Source organism: Podarcis pityusensis (assembly GCF_964106645.2).
Source record: "Podarcis pityusensis genome assembly, chromosome: 10".
Classification (NCBI taxonomy): Eukaryota; Metazoa; Chordata; class Lepidosauria; order Squamata; family Lacertidae; genus Podarcis; species Podarcis pityusensis.
This window is the reverse complement of record NC_138035.1, coordinates 32039228-32059732: the sequence shown is the minus strand read 5'-3', so window position 1 is coordinate 32059732 and position 20505 is coordinate 32039228. Positions and strand designations below refer to the sequence as shown.

The 20505-nt window shown below is 41.1% G+C and overlaps 1 long non-coding RNA gene across 1 annotated transcript; it reads left to right on the top strand.

Moving 5' to 3' along the window:
* Positions 1-677: 677 nt before the first annotated feature.
* On the top strand, positions 678-20499 carry LOC308457515. The gene is made up of 3 exons (XR_013976953.1): positions 678-837; positions 13414-13467; positions 20413-20499. It is a non-coding gene; the product is annotated as an uncharacterized lncRNA (long non-coding RNA).
* The last annotated feature ends 6 nt before the right edge of the window (positions 20500-20505 follow it).

Sequence of the window (20505 nt, the reverse complement as noted above, 5' to 3'; positions counted from 1 at the left end):
GGGATGGAACCATGTGGCCTTTTACCTGCGAAAGCACCTGCCCTACTACTGAGCAGCGGTAGAAGTTTCAGAAATTTTGCATGCTTGATAGAACTTGTTTTTAAAAATGCTTCCGGTTTTTCCCCCTCCAAACCTTTTACTGGCAAGTTAATTCGTGTTTAAATATACGATTTGCATGCTTATTTGGAAGGAAGTCCCCTGAGTTTAATAGGGGCTCCTTCCTAAGTAAATGTGCGTGGGAATGCTTTATTTCTGTCTTTTCAGCAACGTGCTTCGGATGCTCCTGTGAAAGATTTATTTATTAACGGTCAGAGACAGGCGGGCCTATGTGGGGGTGGGGGGGCAGATATTTTAAGCCTCTGCAAAGGAGCAGCAGCCCGCTACGTGCCGAGGCTGGCGCACTGTCCCTTTAAGGGCTCCTCCCCCTCCTTCCTCGCGGCTCCTCCGCGGCGCTCGAGCACGCCAGCCTCACCTTCTGCCGATGACATAATTCCTATCCTCTAATTGGCTGCTTCCTTCTTCAGTCACCTTTCTCTGCCCCGCCTGCCCCTTTCCCCACCCCGCCTCTCGCCCGTTAGCACCCGGAGTTACTCGACACTCGTTGACGGGCGCTGGCGTCATTCAGTCGCCTCCGCGCCTTCGGATTGGTCGCGCCGCCTGCTCGTCCCGTAGCTCTGCGTTCTGGTGGGCGGGAGCTTCCGCGGCTGAGAGGAGCTGAGCCGGCGGTGGTGAGGGCCGGGGTTCTTTTTTTTTTGCGCGCTCGGGGAAGTTTTCTGTGGGAGGCTGCGGAAGGGGAAGGCGGCCAAGTGCGGGCAGCTGGGATGGAGTCGTGACCAGGTGAGTGCAAGCGGGGCTTCGGGAGGGAGCGTGCCGGCAGCTCCTCGCCCCGCCCGCCCGCTGAGGGGGGGAATGTCCCTCCATGTATGGGGCAGGGAACCGCCCCTCTGGGAAGCACGAAGCGGGGCTGCCCCGGTTGCTGGGAGAGCCTGGCCTTGGCTCGCCTCACGCTTCTCCTTTGCCCCACGGCGGAGGCTGGCGGGAGAACCGCGCCCTCCTTCTCCCGTCCCACACGAACCACGCAGCCCCCCCCCCGTCGCCCCACGCCGTTCTCCTTTGCAGCGCCCCCTTCCCACGACCGGGCCTTTCCTTCGGGCTACGTGACTCTGGCGTGGCCCTCCCGCCCCTTTGCTATGCGCTCGTGAGTAAAACGGCGAATGTTCCGCCTCCCCAGCCCCCAAATAATTCCCCTAGAAGAGCCACCGAAGGTATGCTTTTTCTCCATCAGCCGCCAGCCAGGCTTCTGCTTTTCCCCGTAACGCCCCCCTCCGCGGTGTCATTTCACCGTTTGCCGAACGGATTTATCATCCCTCCCTTTCCACTGTTTTCAACTATTGGGTTTTTATTGGACGACAAGAATAAACCTCCAGGATCATCACCACCACCACCAAAAAATTCTTGGGGTTGTTTTTTTTTTGTCTTTGAGACTCTTTTCCTCCCAGAAAATTTTAATTGCAAAGGAAATGTAAATGTACTGGATCTTCTCTATGTAATTTCAAGAATGCAAGATTGTCCCTGATTCAGTTTCAGAATTGTAATCTGCAATCTGTGTGGAAGACTGTTTTGAGAATATGGGCTGAGCTGATCACACCCACCCACTGGCACATGTAGGAATCTGCGTTGAGCATATAGATTCAGGATGAATTATCATTTGATGCTTCCCAGAATCCTGTGCTGGAGGGTGGTTGAATGCGGCTGGCTCATTGTGGGCTGGAGGCCAGCAAGAATATCCTTTGCTAGTACTTTCCCTGCTGCTTAACATCCAACGATCTGAGCTTGTGAATAGAATCACACTGGCACTTATAGTTCATCCATAGTTAAAGATGCATCCTCTTTAACAGCATAAAGACATGGGACTCCTCTTGGGTTTCCGACTTTGAAAGCATCTGGACATCACATGGTTCCAACTTGCAGAAGAGTGAGCGTATTCACTGGTTGCAATAAAAGCAGGCTTATGATACCTTAAGGCAGGGGTAGGGAACCTCAGGCCCTGGGGTGGTGGTGGTTTCCAAATGCATCCTTTTAGGCCTCTCTAGCCAGTCCTTGGGGCTCTGCCCAAGCCACACCTCTTATCAGCCATTTGCCTTCCTTGAGTGCTTTTGCTTGGCAAGAATTTGTTCTTGAACTGTAGTAATGCTTCTTGTTTGCCTGCCTGGATGAAGAGGGGTGTGTGTTTGAATGTTGAGAAAAATCTGGTTTTTGTGTGGCTTGAATGTACAAATGTAAGCATTGCATCTGTTGCTTTGCCCACTTTTCCCCCTCTGGTGTTGCCGTGTCTGGTAGGCGAGATCTAGAAGGTTGCCTGCAAGGCATTGTGGCCCTTAGGCTGAAAATGTTTATTATGGCATAAGTTTTCTTCTACACTTCTTGTTTTCAAACACTGGAGTGACTTGTCAGATCAGTCCTGTGTTAGTAAGTCTTTATTGCCCTAGCTAATTCTGTAGCAAGGGATTTGCATACTTGTTGACCTAGTGAAGGTCTTGAGCAGGAGCCTCCCTTTTTGTTTCCCAGTGTAGTATCTCAAGAGTGCAGTTCACCAGCTTTGAGGAGTATAGTATGGGAAAATGGTAGTTATGAAATTATGGCATGGGATTGTGTAACTTGGTGCAATGAAAAGTACAGTACATGAGTATAGGTGGGCAGAAAATGCATGAGCATGCAAGATTTGGTAGGCATTTTTAATCCAAAGATGAAATAATTACATCAAAATTTCCACTGCACTCCATATTTTGCATCTCTATTTAAGGCACACAGAAAAGAATGTGAAGATTGATATTTCAGGTGTGTAGAAAAATAGTTGGTATGTGTATAAATATTGATTTTAATATCAAGCTTGATACAGTATTTTAAAAATTGCTCTAAATGGTGTGCAGTATGAAACAAACAATATAATTAAGACAAAAATGCAATATAAAACCAATGAATGTCAGTTTTGGTGTCATTGTATACAGATAGAGTATAAGGATGAACAACTTCTAGGTACAAAATATGCTCTGAAGTAGAAAAAACTGTGATCAGCAGGGTGCCCTTTTTCTATCATTGGGATACCCTGGGAAACTCGCCAAGCATATTGCACCTGGTGCTGGGTGTGGAAAGTGCACCTAATTGCTTAATGTAGTGTTTCTCAAACTTGGGTCCCTAACGGTTGTTGAACTACACCTCACATCATCCCTCCCCACTGGTCCTGCTAGCTTTGGATTATGGGAGTTGTAGTTCAACTACAGCTGGGGACCCAAGTTTGAGCAACAGTGGCTTAATGGAACACAGGTGTGTGGGCAGCCTGAAGAAGCTCCATCCACTTTGGTGCCTGCCCATAAAAGCAAGCCCTGATCATGGGACAGTGAAGCAGCTGGAGAAGATAGGGCAGAGGCTGCAGAAAGAACTGTGAGTGGAGAGGCGGCTTATTTGTATTAGTGTAATATTTTTATATGTTAACTTTTTTTGTAATATTTAGTGTTTGTTTCAGTTTTCTGTATACTTCATAGATATGTTTTTTATGTATTACGTAGCATAGAACTGGTGTAATAAATAAATAATTCACTGATGATACTGCTTCCAGGCCTGTTTCCTGCTTTCTGTGGACAGGTGACTTCATACATGACAGAAATATGTTTAGCAAAAACTTGCTCTGCTAATTAAAGTGGGTGCCTAGGAAGTGCAGAATGATTTTTTTGAGGGATATTGCTTATTGGAAGTTTGCACTGCCCATCTATTGTCATTATGAAAGCTGAATAACTTGGAGTTTCATTCTTAGTTGAGTTTGAAGTGTATAGTTCTTACATCTATCCTTATGAATCATCAGGTTTTTGGTCTATTGGGACACGTAAAGAAATCCTTCATGTTGGTAGAATAGTTAATACAATGTATGATGAAAGTTTAAAGGGAGAAATGGAAGCTAAGGTGGTGGTAGATTGTAAGCACATGCTATGCTAGCAGTATGTTGAATACTAATAGTAGTGCTAGGAATCTAGTAAATTGCCTTATACAGTGGTACCTCGGGTTACATACGCTTCAGGTTACATACGCTTCAGGTTACATACGCTTCAGGTTACAGACTCCGCTAACCCAGAAATATTACCTTGAGTTAAGAGCTTTGCTTCAGGATGAGAACAGAAATCGTGCTCTGGCGGCCAGAACGAATTAAGTACTTAACCTGAGGTACCACTGTACTGAGTCAGACCTTTAGTCATCCAGCTCAGTATTGATTACACTGACTGAGCTTTCCAGGGTTTCTGACAGGAGCTTTTCACAGCCCTTCCTGGAGAAGCTGGGAATTGAACCTGCATGTGAGGCAGATGCTCTATCACTAAACTTATAGCCCTACGTATAGCTGGGAATTTGGAAAGACCAGTGAAGTCCAGATATGCACAGAACTCTCAAGTGAAGCATGGTAGCGATAATGCCCTTTGTTGCTTGGCCCACCATTGGCTGCTGTAAAAAACTGTCCTTTTTGAATTTGATTAATTGTTTTAAAAATCTGTGTCTGCTTGTGGCCATCACAACAACCTGTGACAAAGAAATCCATAATTTTTTTTACATTATGTGAAGGATTTTCTCATCACGTGCCACAAGTTTGTTGTCTTTAAGTTCTCTTGGCTGAAATGTACTGAGAATTTTTATTTGCTTCTCCTTGCTGTTAGTAGTTTTGTAAACCTTTATCAAATTGATTCTCAGACATGAACATATTTTTTAACCTAAATATTCAGACTTCTTATGAAGAAATGCAGAAGGATATTACTGATTGTTTTAATTTCCCTTTTCTCTATTTTTGTAATTTACTTTAAGTGAAACTTTAATTCCTTTGTGTTGGTGAGGTCCTATAGGCATTTCATGACTGTTGAAGATTACAGTTTCTTTCAATTCATCATTCTGTTAAAACCAGATTGCTTGAATTTCAGTGAGACATTCTACATCTGAATATATTGTTTTTACATGTGTTTTTAACTAAAATAGAAATAGCATGCAGATTGGAAGAGGATGGGGAAATTAAGTAAAGGGATACTCTGCACACACCAGCCAATTGCAGAGCATAGTGGTCGGGATTCAACTAAGTCCAGTCAGTGGAAGCCCTGCACAAGGACTACTGCGTGCAATGGGTCTTTTTCCTTTCTCCTCCGTCCACTTCCTCAAAATTGGCTCTGGGGCGGTTGGGGATCCTTTGGTTTGGTCTGGCAAACCCAAATGCTTCCCTGCCAAAACAGTTCTTTTAGCACAATGTTGAATTCCTCCCATAGTGTTTATGTGTTTGTGCACAAGATGTCAGAATGATACAGAATTTGATATTGGTGAGTACAGCATTCTGCATGCACAAGGACTTGGTCATAGGGGTCAGTATGCAAACAGCTATCTGTCCTTTGCTGTGTCTTCCTGCCTAGGCTTTTAATCCCATCAGTTCTTTGCTTCTTCCTTGTCTCCACTCTTTAGAAATCACATGAAAATATAGGGATGAATTCAGCCTTTGTTCTTAGTTTTGCTGTATATATAAGTTGAAACTGTCTTTATATTTTAACTCACTGTTTTGGGTTGCAGCCTTACCTAGGAATAAAGCACTTCACCTCAGTATAACTTCTGAGTAGACATACCTAGGATTGCATTGCACATTTGTGGTACTGAAAGCTGTGTTGATTTTAAATAGCAGTATAACTTCTAATATGTTTCCTCTTGCTTGCTCCTCAAGTACTGGAGACAAGAAAGAATCCTTGTTAAATTCATTTTACTGTGGGCCTAACTTTGGAATGGGCAAATTAGTATAACTTCAGGAGACTACTCAGCAATGAACTCATCTTCCAAACTTCATGTCTTTAGGAATAGAGAGGATAATAGTGTCTAGTTTGGTTTTTGTTTTAAATAACTTTTTATTGGGTTTTATACAAGGATCATAGGAATAATAAATGATACAAATAAACAGACCAAGTCTTCTCAATTTGCAGTAATATCTACAATATATGGTCATTATTAATGGTCCATGTGTAAGTTCTTGGCTCGTGAATTGGTCTAAACAAAAACAAAGGGGAAACATGATAGAACAGAGTTAACCGATAACATTCAGCATCACATAGCTAAATGCCTAATCAGGAATCTTTGTGGTAGTGCTTAGATGAAGTATGAGTAATAGTCATTTTTCCTATTTATGTTTCCATTGAAACAATATACCATATATTGATGAACATGGGAGTTCAAAGTAGAGATAATTATGTTTAAATTAACGTTTAGATCAACCAGATTGAACCAAATGCTGATGGAGGGGATTGTTCATTTTCTGGAATACTGACGTATGTTATGAAATTAAATCACATGAGGGTAAAGCCATCTTTCTTGATCTGTCCACATGTCAACCATAGTTTACTTATTAATCTCTCAAGGAAGGCTGTTTTCCAAACTATTTTGTACCAGTTGTCTACCATTGTGCTAGAAAGGTCTTTCCAGTGTTTGCTTATGTTGCGTCATGCCGCTTGTAATAAATTACATATTAATTTTTTATTATGCAAATCCAGATTGTTGTCTTGAAATACATTTAATAAAGATAATTCAGGTATGACATACAATAGTGTCTAGTTAAACAAAATGACACAAATCTTGCAAAATGATGTGTATGAATTCTTACTGTGTATGAATATTTGAAATTTTGTGGAATTCTTTTTATAAGCACTTTATGGAAAAATAAAATTGATAGTTTGAGGACCATCTTTGTGACACAATTTTAGAAAAAGGCAAATAGTTTTAACTAGTATATTGGAACTTGCAATTTTAACCTTGTAGTGAATATCAGTTCTTAAATTTAAATATAATAGTTTTAGAGGTCTACGAATTTGCTTGATGCTTGTAAATAGCTTGTTTTCCTGTTAATTTTGTGGTATTATGACAAATTTGAAACTGGATACAGTATAGTTAAGCTTTTGTGGAGTTACAGCAGGAATATAAGGGAGAATGACTTGAGATTAAAATTCCCTTTCACAAAGGAATTCCGAAATATGTTGTGCCACTTGAGACTTTTATTACATGAGCTTTGGACCTGTTGTAAGTATAATTGTGTTACCTCTCTTCCTTAAGCCTTCCCAACTATTCTGGTTTGCCTTGCCCAGTGGCACTTTTCTGTTTTTTTAAAAAGCTGCTTCATATTGTGTTTTGTTGATCTTACCTGGTTTGGAGTAATGCAAACATTAATTTCATTAGTTTTAATAGCTGCTAATCAAGAAAAAAAAACCTGTCTGCTTTGCTGTGTCTGTCATAAATCCATTAGTGGAAAAAGGAAGACGATTGAATACTGGATAGTGACAAGATATCTGTAGTTATTTGCCACTAATGAGGCATTTGTATTCTTTGTAACCATGGTTCTGGGGTGTTTTCAGTAGTGGGAGAGATTACTCATGGTAATATATGATACATTGGAGTAATTTGCTAGTCTCTGATTACCCAGGAACAAGGAAGATATATTATGGGAACTTGATTCAGTGTAAAAGCCATTCTTATAGGAAAAGGGAGTCTCTTGTGAGATTAGGTTAAAGGGGGTTCCCTTACTAACAACATACGAAACAAATTGCAGTTGGGATAGAGTTGACCTAAGTTTAAAAAATATTGAAGCAAGGATATAATTTTCACAGATAACTTTAACTTGGAAATAAGGTTTCTAGTTATTGGTTCTTGAATAGCCACTAGAAACAGTAATGTATGCTAGAGATCCCTGATATGGATAGAAAATGTTGAATATTTCATAAGGGTTTAAAACATCTGAAGGTTATGAAATCCCAACTGCACTGGCTGCCAATAAGTTTCTGGGCCCAATTGAAAGTGCTGGTTCTGACCTGTAAAGCCTTAAATGGCTCAGGACCACAAATAACTCAAGAACTACCTCTCTCCATATGAACCTACCAGGACCCTGCGGTAATCATGTGAGGCCCTTCTTTGTGTGCCTCTTCCACGAGAGGTCTGGAGGGTCGCAACACAGGAATGGGCCTTTTCTGCAGTGGCTCCCCATTTGTAGAATGCTTTTCTCAGGGAGGTACAGCTGGCACCTCCATTATACACCTTTAGGTGCCAGGCAAAAAGCAAAGCATTCCTCTTCAACCAGGGCTTTGGCAGACTGACATCCTATATGGTTTTAAATGAATTTATGGGAGAGGGGTTATATTTTGTTTCATTTTTGTTTGTGTTATTATTATTATTATGTCTTTTGTATTTTTATGCTGTGAATCGCCCTGAAGGGCAGTATACATAGTTAATAAATGATGATAATAATCCAGCCCTTTGCACACATGCCACTTACAACAGAGTGGCCCACTCAGTGTGCATGATAGCGTTTCAAAGAAAGTGCACCCTTTAAAGAGGGGTTTGTGATGTGAGAAATGTTTAAAGTGGGCATTTCAAGTGCTTTAAAAATCTAAGCTCTGTCAGAACGCCCAGATGCAAAGTGTTTTAATAACTTTATTTTTGAGGTCTAAATGAAAGGTCTTTAATGTGATATAAGAAGCTAACTGAGCTGCATTGTGAAGCTAATGAGTAGAAAGAGGAGTCTTTTGGGCTTCTATCTGTCGCACTTCCATTGCGGTTTTATTCTGCTTATTGTTACTTTAGTAACCTATGCTTGTTGTGTACTAACATTTCTTGGTTGTAATAGTTTAGGATTCTTCATTCTTTTTTAAAAATAAAATAAAATTCCAGTTATGTCCTATAGCAGATGGTTGGACAGGAGTGATTAAAATTAAGAGTTGCAACTCTGAAAAGAGTATATACTTCAGTGCAGCTTTGGGCAGTGCACACCTTCATTAGGACTTTGCAACGCTACCAAGGACTAGCTGAAACTGCTTGCTGACGCTGGGCTATGCTTGCTTTTGTCATTTTATTTTGAAGGTAGGTAGATGTCTGCTATCGCCTCAGTATGTTTTTGCAGTGTGACTACTTTGGTGACATTCTTTAATTATAGAGAAGGCAGCTTTCATTTTCTGCCTCTGGCCTTCTTAATTTTGGAATTCTAATTAAACATGTGAAAGTTGGGTCAGCAGTTAGTGTTTTACACAGAGCAGCTGAAACTTACCTTTCTTAGGAACCTTCATTCCAGTTCACATGTACATTTTGGATTCAGGTAATTTGAGAAACTATGGTAGCAACAGTGAACTCCATTCCAACATGCACATTTTAAATTTGTTTTTGTTAGTGGGATAGCCTTTGCTTGCTTGCTTTTTAGCCTTTGCTTTCTCAGAACCTTCTTTCTTGCCATTGTAGAAGTTACAAGCATTTTATTTTCTGATTGAATTTGCTGTTTAGAAATCAAGTAGGGAATTTGATCTGATGACATTTCATTTGCTTTTTACTTTACCTTGCATCTCCATTACCTTGTCGCTGTCAGAAGTATTCCCATTTTCTTATTCCCAAATAGACAAAACCTCTTCAAAGTTTAAAGTTGGAGACTGTGCAGGGTGGAGATGTTGAGTTGCTGAGCTTTGAAAAGGGCTGCCAAGCATTTCTTCCTTGGTCTATTCTGCCATTGTCTACAGATGACAAATTATGACTGCATTTAAAGATTTGGGTGCCACAGTACTTGGGTGCCTGGAAGCTTTCAAAAAGTCCTACTTGCTGTGTGTGTCTTGCCTAACTAGGAGGGGAAAGCTAACTCCTTTCCAGCTGTTCCTACCATGTGACAGGCTTTTTTTAAAAGTGTGGGAGTGTAGGGGTGGGGTCAAGAGCAGAGACCTTGAGATGGAAAGGGAGGCCTTATGGACTAGAGGTTCGTTATTCTTGCTGTACAGGAATTCATAACTTTGCTTTGTGGTTTTCATAATGGGGAATAGAGGGAGGGACTCTTCCTTCCTTCCACATAGACAACAGAAATCATAATTAGAAACTTGGGATTGTTAAGTTTAGATGAAGGATCCTAGACTCTTGATGGTTGTAGGGAGAGCTACTTGAGCTTTTAAATATGTAACTGGTGGGAGAAAGAGGGATATGAAAATCAAACCCCTGTTGTGGCATTCAGATCAGAGGCTCTTTCTTAATGCCAGTTGGAGAATTTCCATGTTGTTCAACTACTAAACTCTGAGTCACCACTAGCAAAGGCAGATAACCCATTGTAATTGCTAGAATACCAACAGCTTAGCTGGAACATGTAAACAATGGTGTATAAACTTTTCCACTGAATTATAAGTTTATGAGCAAGACAAGACTTCTGCATCTCTTACAGTTGACGTTATTTTCTCGGGGGAAGGGGACTTGTGAAAGTTATTTTATTACAGTACAGTCATACCACACAGCTGGAAAAGAGGTGGGGGAAAACTTCATAGTGGTTCTGTTACCAGCTGTGTAGTTGAGCTGTGGACATAACATGGCACTATTAAGAAAAATAAAATATATGAGATGATTAAAAATTGCTTTCTTACATATGTTTATTGACTAATCATGTAAGCTGGGGTGAGGCAGAAAATATGTTGGGATCTGTTGGAATTTGGAACTTAAGTTGTTACTCATTTCCATTGTGTGCCCAAGTGGTCTAAAGGGCTTTACCTTTTCTTTTTTTATTTCTCATTTCTATTTACAATATTTCAAGACCCTCATATTTTGGAGAAAAGAGTTAAGGAAAAGGAGCTTTTATATACCGGTAAATGCTTTACAGAAGGGCTATCTTAGCAGCTAAGACTAATGGCTAAGCCTTCACTGCAGTAAAGTGTCTCCTACATTGCCTTCTGTTAGAGTCCCAAGCTAGATTTTTAAAGCTGCAGCATGCCATTGACTTACTAAGTATTACTGCATAGATGTCTATGCCAGAAAAGAAGCAGGTATTGGGAAAGAAGTGCTTTAGCATATCTTCTCATGAGGCCTTTAAGGTCCACCTCTTGGCAAACTGGCTTGCTAATTATCTGTTGTGGGACTACCCAACAGGCATAAAGGAAGTGGTTGTACGTAGTGTAGTCATTACCCCTCACCTTTCTGGATATTCCTGGGAACTTCCATGGTAGTTGACTGAGTGATCTTTGGCAGTAGGGAAGTCAATTAAATCTGATGGTTGAGGCAGTACACTGCACACCCTTGTCTGGAAGATTGTGAGAAGTTAGATAGCTCAGTTGGGTAGAGCATAGTGCAGGCACGATCTTCGTAACGGGCAGCTGCATATTCCTGCATTGCATTGGGGTTGAACTAGATGATCCTCAGGCTCCCTTCCAGCTCTACGATTCTTTGATTCTATTTCACCTTTTGTGACTGCTTAGAGCTATTGAAAGAAACTAAGTTGTGTTAAGAGGCAGGAAGGAATGGTGCTCAAAAAGCATGTCATTTTAGATTGCTACTGACATTTAGGCTAAAATGTGGTAAAATGTTACCAAAGTACAGGGACCACATCCAGTTGTGTGCATTAAAATTCAATGTTAGACCTATTCTTTAAATACTTTTTTCTTTTAATGTGGTTTCTCATTTGTTCAGTTCTGGCTCTAGAATATGAAGATGCAGAAGCAAAAATCACATTAAATATATCATTCTTGTGATTTGTAGCTAATGCACACTTGTAGAAGCAAGTAAAACTTGGTCTATTATTATGTCCCTGGCAGCTTCTTCCAGTTGAGAGCTCTTGCTCTTCAAAGATTAAAGCATTCTTTTGCATACACAAATTAATGTAATGAAAATTTCAAACTGAAATGTTCTGGTGGTGATTACCATCAGGTTCTACCAACTTTACATTATTTTATACCCTTATTTTTCATGAAAACCTGGGCTGTCACCTGAGTACCAATTCTGCCACATGATGGAGGTTGGAAAAGATAAATGCTAACAGGATAAATATGGGGTTGTATATTTACAACCTTTCCACCTGGGCTAGGGGGCGAGGCCCAGACTCACCAGCCCTACTGAAGAAGCTCCTCAAGAGGTCAGAGGAACATCGTCCTGCCATTGTTTTATTGATTTAATACGCTATACACCACTTTGAGGTTTTTATTAAAAATATAAAGCGGTACAGAAATTGAAAAATTAAAAAAATTTAAAAAGAAGGTCGGTGGTTCGAATCCCCGTGATAGGGTGAGCTCCCGTTTCTTGGGCCCTTCTCCTGCCAACCTAGCAGTTCAAAAGCACATCAAAGTGCAAGTAGATAAATAGGTACTGCTCCGGTGGCAAGGTAAATGGCGTTTCCGTGTGCTGCTCTGGTTCGCTAGAAGTGGCTTAGTCATGCTGGCCACATGACCCAGAAGCTGTACGCCGGCTCCCACTGCCAGTAAAGCGAGATGAGTGCTGCAACCCCAGAGTCGTCCGTGGTTGGACCTAATGGTCAGGGGTCCCTTTACCTTTTACTCAGAGTAGATTGAAATTAATATACCTACGTTACTAAGGTCCATTCATTTAAACAAATCTACTCCTGAGTATGACTGGCTTGGCTCATGATCTATATTTGGTGCACTATTGGTATGTTCAAAGTGGGATATGTCTAGGGTTAAGGAAATTTAGATATAGTTCTCTTTGGTAATACTTTTTTCAGATGAAGCTGCTTGTATTGTACAGTGGTACCTCAGGTTAAGTACTTAATTCGTTTCGGAGGTCCGTACTTAACCTGAAACTGTTCTTAACCTGAAGCACCACTTTAGCTAATGGGGCCTCCCATTGCCGCCGCGCTGCTGGAGCACGATTTCTGTTTTCATCCTGAAGCAAAGTTCTTAACCTGAAGCACTATTTCTGGGTTAGCGGAGTCTGTAACCTGAAGTGTCTGTAACCTGAAGTGTATGTAACCCGAGGTACCACTGTAATTCCTCATGCATAAGGCATGTGGAGAGTGCACTGCTATTCTAAATTTGTGCACTACTCCATATGTTGCTGCAGTAGCCACTTAGCAGAATCTGATAATCTGATAGTCCCATTATTGCATAGACATATTCAAGTATATACTCCCATCTAAAACTGTTGCTGCTTTGTGTCACTTAAGACTTGCTTAGGCTGCATTTAGTATGCTGCATCATTTACTGTATTTGTAAATAAAGACTTTGTAATTTACAAAAACTTTATTTGTAAATAAAGACTGTTTCTGTATACATTGTACACTCAAAATTAACCACTAAGATGTTAAAAGAATCACAAATTGTCTCAACTGGGATTTGATCCGCATATGCAAACAAACCAGGACTGGATTAAACCAAGAAATAATTTATTAAGTTGTGCTTGTGAAGGGAGGAGTATTGTTCGTGATTCTCCAAACCACAGGTAGAGGAGGTGTCATCTGAATGTAGCCTTCAAATACTGTCTGAATCCTGACATTGCTTTAGAGGGGATGCCAAGCAACTTAAATTTGGTGGCAACAAGATGGGAGCTGTTTTGTTTTTTATCTGTAGGTAACATGGCTTAAGTCTTGTAGAAGAGATTTGATTTGTGTGATTTCTGTTTCTTTTGTAGTGATTGGAGCGCCTGGCATGGAACAGAACTGGATTGATTTGTGGGAACTATAAGGTTTGTAATCTTCCAGTTGCATTGCTTCCTTTTAAAATTAATTGCATGCCAAGGCCCTGTACCCCCCCCCCCCATTTGATGAATAAGACACGTGGACACCAGTCTTTTAGGTTAATGGGCTAATAAAGGCCACAACATTATTGGTTACAGAATGTGAATGGTATTGGCTTAGGCATTGGACCCAAACCGACTATATCTGGCTCCTGCCTGCCATGCAGGGAGTCTCACAAGGGTTAACCACCAGTAGGGGGAGCACTGTTGATGTACATCAACTCGGATCTCTCCTCAGGGTCACCGGTGTGGTCGTACCGTGGCCCTAGCCTCTCCCTGGGCTTTGGACAGGAACCACGACCCCTGGATTCTTTTAACGGAATACCCTTAAAGGGGAGAGGGGCAGGTGATGGCCACAACGTCTCCTCCCATCAACCAAGCTTTTCCAATGCCTAACCACAAAACCTTACAAAGTTGTGACAATTTGCTATGAGGTAGGTGAAAACCAAGTGGCTGGTGCCAATCTGCCAAGTGGAAAAATTCCTACCAGGCCCCTTCAACAGGCGACCAACCAAGGTCCATAGCAAGGTTAAGTTGTCGAATGCAAGAAGAAAGGGCGGGAGATCCGCTGAAGCAGGAAGCAAAAGGAAGAGCTCCCAGCTTGGATTGGCTGGCTGTGGGCGTGACACGGGCCGCGACTCCCTGATGATGCGGGGGACTTGACACGCCACCACTAAGTGCGGGAAAGTGTGAGGCCAGCCTGCAACCGTGCCCTCCTGCAAAGGAGATTGGCTTTGACATATTATAGTTGAGAGGGGTTGAGGGGAACCTTACTGATACTAGCTTTTTGGATCTGTGTGTAAAAAATTAATTACTATTGGGTATTTTTATACCAAACACAAAATCTGGTAGCTATTTCAGAACCCATGGTTTTCATGGGCAATGTGAACTTCCTGGAAAATTTTGAATCAGAAAGTTTTTTAAGGAAAACATTTTTTTGGAAAATTTCTTTGTGCCTTAGTTTTTTTTTGCATAATTAATTATAGTGTTCAAACTAATACTTCCCCAGATCTTTAGAAATGTACTTGGGTCCATGGAAAAACATAGCTGTGGAAAATTCTTCATCCCACATCACTGATATGTTTGTAAAGTTGCTACCTCTCATGATTTGAAAGAATCACAGACATGCTTGCCTCACCTGACAATGGCACTGATGCTGATAATCCAGAAAACTCAAGTTCAGGGGCTCCATGTTCTCATAATCATCCACCTGCCCAAAGGTTCACATTAAGCTGTAGATCGGGGTGGGGAATCTTTATAGCCCACAGGCCAACTTAAACAGGTGGGCAGGCCAACTCACCTGTCAAAGTCGTTTGTGCAGCACTTTCCAGGCACCCAACAGTGACCTAGTTGGCAGGCACTCGGGAACCTCAGTGCAAGGAGCTTTGGAAGCCTTATCTTCAGTACTAGGGAAACTCTGAGCACAAGTCTTGCAAAGCTTTTAAGCGAAGTGCTTCCCAAATGCCTTACAGCCAGCTGGCATGTGGGAAGTGCTTCATAGTGCCAAGTAAAGTGTTGGCAAAGCTGCTTTCTTCAGGGATTGGATATGTGATCAAGTTCCCCTTAGGGAACTGTTGCGTAGCCAAACCCCCTGCATCTCTGCGCCACACCTGATGTCACATATAATATCAGGTGAAAGGCAGATGAGTGAGGTTTGGGAAATCTGTAGCTTGTGGTTCAACATGGGTCCCAATTTGACCTGTCAGCCAGGGGTCCCCTAACCCTGCTCTAAATAAATCACCCCATTGGGACCTGCAGTAAGTACTTGATTAGAAATGGCTTCCTGGTGCACGTCTGCTCCATGTTAAAATGTTAGATGCCCGTTTGTCCCTAACACTTTATATGTGTATATGGCAAAGCATGAGTCGGCGAACATTTCTGCACAAAGTGTGAGCTTGCCTATGGAGATGACAAAACATCTGTGTTTCTACAGATGGCAGTTTAAGAGGAGTAGGATGTATGGAGAAGAATAATTTTTTGTGGAGGGGAGGGTTGATAAGCTAAGCAAGATTCTGAAAGAGTTGATTGTTAAGAGCTTGGGAAATCTTTTTAAAGTCTCTCCCCCCCCCCCTTTGCTTAATAAACAAATTACCACAATTTGGGGAGGAACAACCTTAAATGTTTAAAAAATACTCATTCATAGGTCCAAGTCTGTGTGCAGGTTGGAGAGTTTTGGATGGTTGAGTATGACAGGTTAATAGACTTCCTGTTGAAATACAGTGGTGAGTCAAACAGCTTTGTGCCGGCTGTGCTCCTGAAGGGTGTGGATCAGTGCTGAGCAAGTGATGCCTGAACATCATTTGCTAAATGCTGACCTATGATTTGGTTGGACTGGGTATAGAAAAAGCATTTTATATTGGGCTTAAGGAAAAAAGCACCACTGGTAATTTTGGAAGCTCTAATTGCTGTGGCTGCATGGACTTCTCACTGAAGCCACACCCATGTGATCCATCTGTAGAGGGCCATTGTCATTATGTCCTGCATTTGGGTTTCCTGTAGAGATCTGGCTGGCCATTGTGGGAACCAGTGCTTTTTAGTGGAATGGTATCTGGAAATGTGCTTCCAGTTATAAATGCATTTCCTCCCTCCTGGGTATGTATCCACATACTTGGTACAGTAGGCTGACATAAATACTGTTAATATGTGCAGGTGAACCCAAATCCGAGTCATTTAAATGAAGCTTAAGTGTTTATAGGATCACAGCCTTTTCATATTTTCTTGCAGGGGCACAACTTGTTTTATTACTTCATCCTTTCATATTACAGCAATGATATTTCAGGTGATCATTGCATATTGTTTATTTATTCCTTTTGAAAATAATGAAGAGGCAAGGTCCAGTGTTGCAGACCCCCTTCCTGTATCAGCATGCCATCTGTCAAATCCTTATCACACTTGCTCCTCTGTCTACATGGATTGCAAAACTTGTTTTGGTCTTTCTCAATCAAGGGCCTGCAGAATACTTCCTCAATCAATGGATATATAGTTAACATCTGTTGCTTCTTACAACAAACAGAAGCTATAGGACTGATAAAATAACATCAGTGTTGCAATTTCCACTTAACATTATTTCTGTAATCACATGCTTTTAGAGCTTGGGAGTGGAAATTTGTGCAACTCGGAAAAAGGAGTTTCAAGGTGTCCACATTTCTGTGCTATCTCTCCCCTAACTTACTGAATATGCTATAAAGGAGGCGTTACTTAGAGACACAAAAATTTTCTTTTTGCCTTCTGCTTCTGTTACTGGACTGTGCACTTTAAAGAGCAACAGTATAATTATTACTAGTCATACAATCTACAGTAGCTATGCTAGTATGCTATACAACTTTAATATTAGCAATATTTGATTGCATTTTTGGCACTTGATTGACTAGATAGTGCCATCCTCTGGACCTGTGGTTAGACTAAACCAGAGCTTCTAGGAAAGCCTTGTTAAGTTAAAATACATATTTTTATGTATCCGTGTGTACCTAAAGACTGAACAGGCGCTGAATTTTCTGTAGACTGGGACTTACCTCAACTTCCTTGAAGCCTTCCCAGTTGAGTTTGGCAGGTTTCTATGTTCTACAATCAAAATTTAGCCCTTCCATGCAGGAAATCCAGTGCATGTACAGCTTTCCACAAGGCAAAATAGGTGTAAAGTAGCTGTAATCAAGTAATTCTGTGAACTGTTCAGTTATGTTGTATGGAACCCATTTTTTGTTTGTGCTGTGTATATGATGGAGATATGTTAGATGACTTCATTGCATAACCACATAAAACATTAGTGTGCTTAAATATAGTTGGTATGAATTTGCCTTAAGACTGGTGCTGTTTGCTCTTGGTTGGGGAATGACAAGTCATTGTCCCTGTGGCATTTCTAATCTAATCTGACAAGGAAAGAACCATAGGGATGCAGAAGTTCCTTGTGAAACAGGTGCTTGTGCCATTGATTTTTCAGCACTGTCAGTAGAAGTACTGGATGTACTGTTTCCCTCCTTGCACTGCTGGGGAGGGACAGGATAATAGGGAAAGCAGTGGCTTCTTATACCATTCACTTTGTACACTGAACATGAGTGCACACTTTAGTTCCTTACTTGGAGAATCATTCAAAAGACCACACTCAGGTAGTTGTCTGCATAGAGAAGATCCAAGAAAGAGCATAGCAGGTAGCAGGGTGGATGTCCCTCTATAAAATAGAACTTCCCTAAATATGCAGATCACAGTCTATAGTATGCATCTGGGTTCCTTTGGGAGTAAGGGCAGGATAGATGGAATTGAATGAATGAATGAATAAAAGAAAACTATGTTGATTGGACTTTCCTGGCCTTATTTTTCAGTTATCTGAAAGACCTGCCATGGCTCTAGGCAGTGCATATTTTTTAATGTATTTTGTTCCTAGATTTAATCCTAAGAATTTCCAAGTGTAGTGTCATTAGTAACAGGGATAGGGAAAGACTTGTGCCTGAACCTCTGAAGAACTGATTGGAGCACTGATATTTCTGGGTAAATACCCAGTTTTAGGTGATTGTTTTCTGCTTATTAGTAGACTATCAACAACATGGTGCAGTTTCCTACTTTTCTGAATTAGGATTGTCTAGAAAGAATGTTGTCCTCAGCTATAACACCACTGCTTCTTCCTTCTCTGTTTAGCTTAAAACTTGATCCACTTAACACCACTCTGCCTAAAGATTACTTTAGATTTTCTTTTGGCCTCCTGATCACAGTTGCCAGAGACATGTAACAGATGGCTTTTTTTAAATGCAAGAAAAGTAGTTACTGCTTCCCAAAATAGCCTACTTCTGCATGCCACCTGCTGCTGCTAGTTGATGCAGGTTGCTTAGCAATTCTTAAATGAGTAGGAAATTGCCATTACCCTGGTAACCACTCCTAAATAGAAACTGACTTAAAGGAACGAAGAATAGAGAGAAACGTCCATAGCAAGTTTGCTAATGGAATTACTTCCCCACCTTTCTGTCTTAAAATAATTTGCTAACAACAGAAACCTTGATTGCTGGGGATATGTGGAGAATGACAGTATGCTTTATAATGCAACTGCATCCTCAGACTTGTAAAGTATTATGCAGTTTATATGGGGGTCACAAACCTTAATCAGTGATCCAGTTTTAAATGGGGGGCTATGAATTCAACATTTTAAAGGCTTTTTTTGTTGTTCTAGCATGTCCCTATTACGTTGACTGAGCAAAACAATATCAAATATATCCCCTCCCAAAAGATGAGTGATATCTTACAACTTAATTCAAGCTATGTTATGATTCATTGTTTCCAAAGAATATCCATATTCTAATTTTTATAATGTATAAACTGATTAATGAAGAAAAATTCTTTTCATCAGTTGACAGCCTTAGTTTTTCCACTGTTTCAAGGCATCATTGTGGGTGGATGCTTTTTTAATTCCTGTAGATAAAACCTTGAAATTAGCTGGAGTTATTACTGACAAGTAATCACAGGAGTGTTATTACTCTTCATGCATAGTCCCTGTTAGAAATGTATTTAAAATGTAAGAAACACACTTGTAGAGTTCAGCTTTATAGAAAATTACAGAACATGCCATATGATTATAGGCTTGCTCTGTGTCCCCATAGCCTTATAAGCATCGCTGCTAAGTGTGAGGACATCTGAAATGAAGAACAGAGGGGTAATGGGTACTGAATATCATAGCCAGTAATGCATAACACCCCAGATCAATTTTCTCCAAGTTCATTCCCACCCAGATTCAGCCCCAAATTAGTTAGTCTTCAACTCTCATTCCACTCATTTCCCCTTTGCTCCCAGCTCCAAGAGAAAGAGGAAGAAAATCTCTGTATTTGTCTTTTCCCCTCATGCAGTCAAAAGTGCAGTAAGCTCAGCCTGGCAAAGACCCACGAGCCATTAGTACAAACTCTGAGATGGAGGAAACAATGAACAAGGCAGGGAAGGGACTTTCTACCCGAACAGTACATGCGAGTAAGAACTGCCTGCTTGTACACCTCGCTGTGGGACCATACAAGCTGATAAATGGGCATAAAGGAAGTATTATTGTGATAACGTATAAGAAAGCACTGAAATAGCATTAATCTTGTAAATTGGTGGGCGTGGGGGAAGAGGACCAGAGTGGGCTGTTTCCTGGTCTTGTGCAGGCTGTTTCCTGGTGCTTTTTGAGGGAATTTATTAGCTCTATTAAACTAATAAATTAGAATAATAAAATTGATAACCAGTAAGAATAGTACCAAAATCCACCCCAGTCACCTAGCACTTGTCCAGTGCTGGTGGAGTCTGGTTCCAGTCTAGAAATAACCTAAGCTGTAAGGGCTGCTATGATGGGACTTGCTTTGCAATTTTAGTTCTCAGTTGGTCAACATTGTCATTGATCCTGCGGTACATCAGAGACTGCTGTGTTTGTAAGAAGAGGCCCAGCACAGCTACACTAGGTCTTGTAATGCATGCCTGAAGGCTATTCTGAGCTCTTGAAAGTTTTCTATAAGGATTTTGCAATTTGCCGTGGAGTTTGGGCAGGGCAAAATTAGCTTGTTTCAGGATATGCTGAGACTTTCCAGAGCCAAACTCAGCAGTTCATTCAGTTCCTAGTTGTTAATAGTAGCTTGTTTCCTCTTTTGTTGTGTATATAGGCTTATTTGATTATATTACACCTTTAAATAAAGTTAATGTATCCAGATTACTCTTATGAATGTGACTTTTCTGAGGTATGAAATGGAAGAAGGAAGACATTTCTAGCTGCTTTGAGCTGTAGATGCTCATAGGTTTTGTATGCAGATTGTTTGTGCCTATTTATTTTGAACTTGAAACAATGTGGGGGACCCTGCAGAAGAGCTACAGCTAGAGAAGAGGCCTACTTCTTGGAAGGTAGAATAATATATATATATGCCATTGTTCAACTCTTATATGTTCTGTCTTCAGGTTGCCATCACGAAAGCCAAAGTGGATTTCTCCGGAGTGCTGTGCCTGCCCCCTTCCGTCGCTGCTGCAAATGGGCTGGACGGAGGAGGGGCC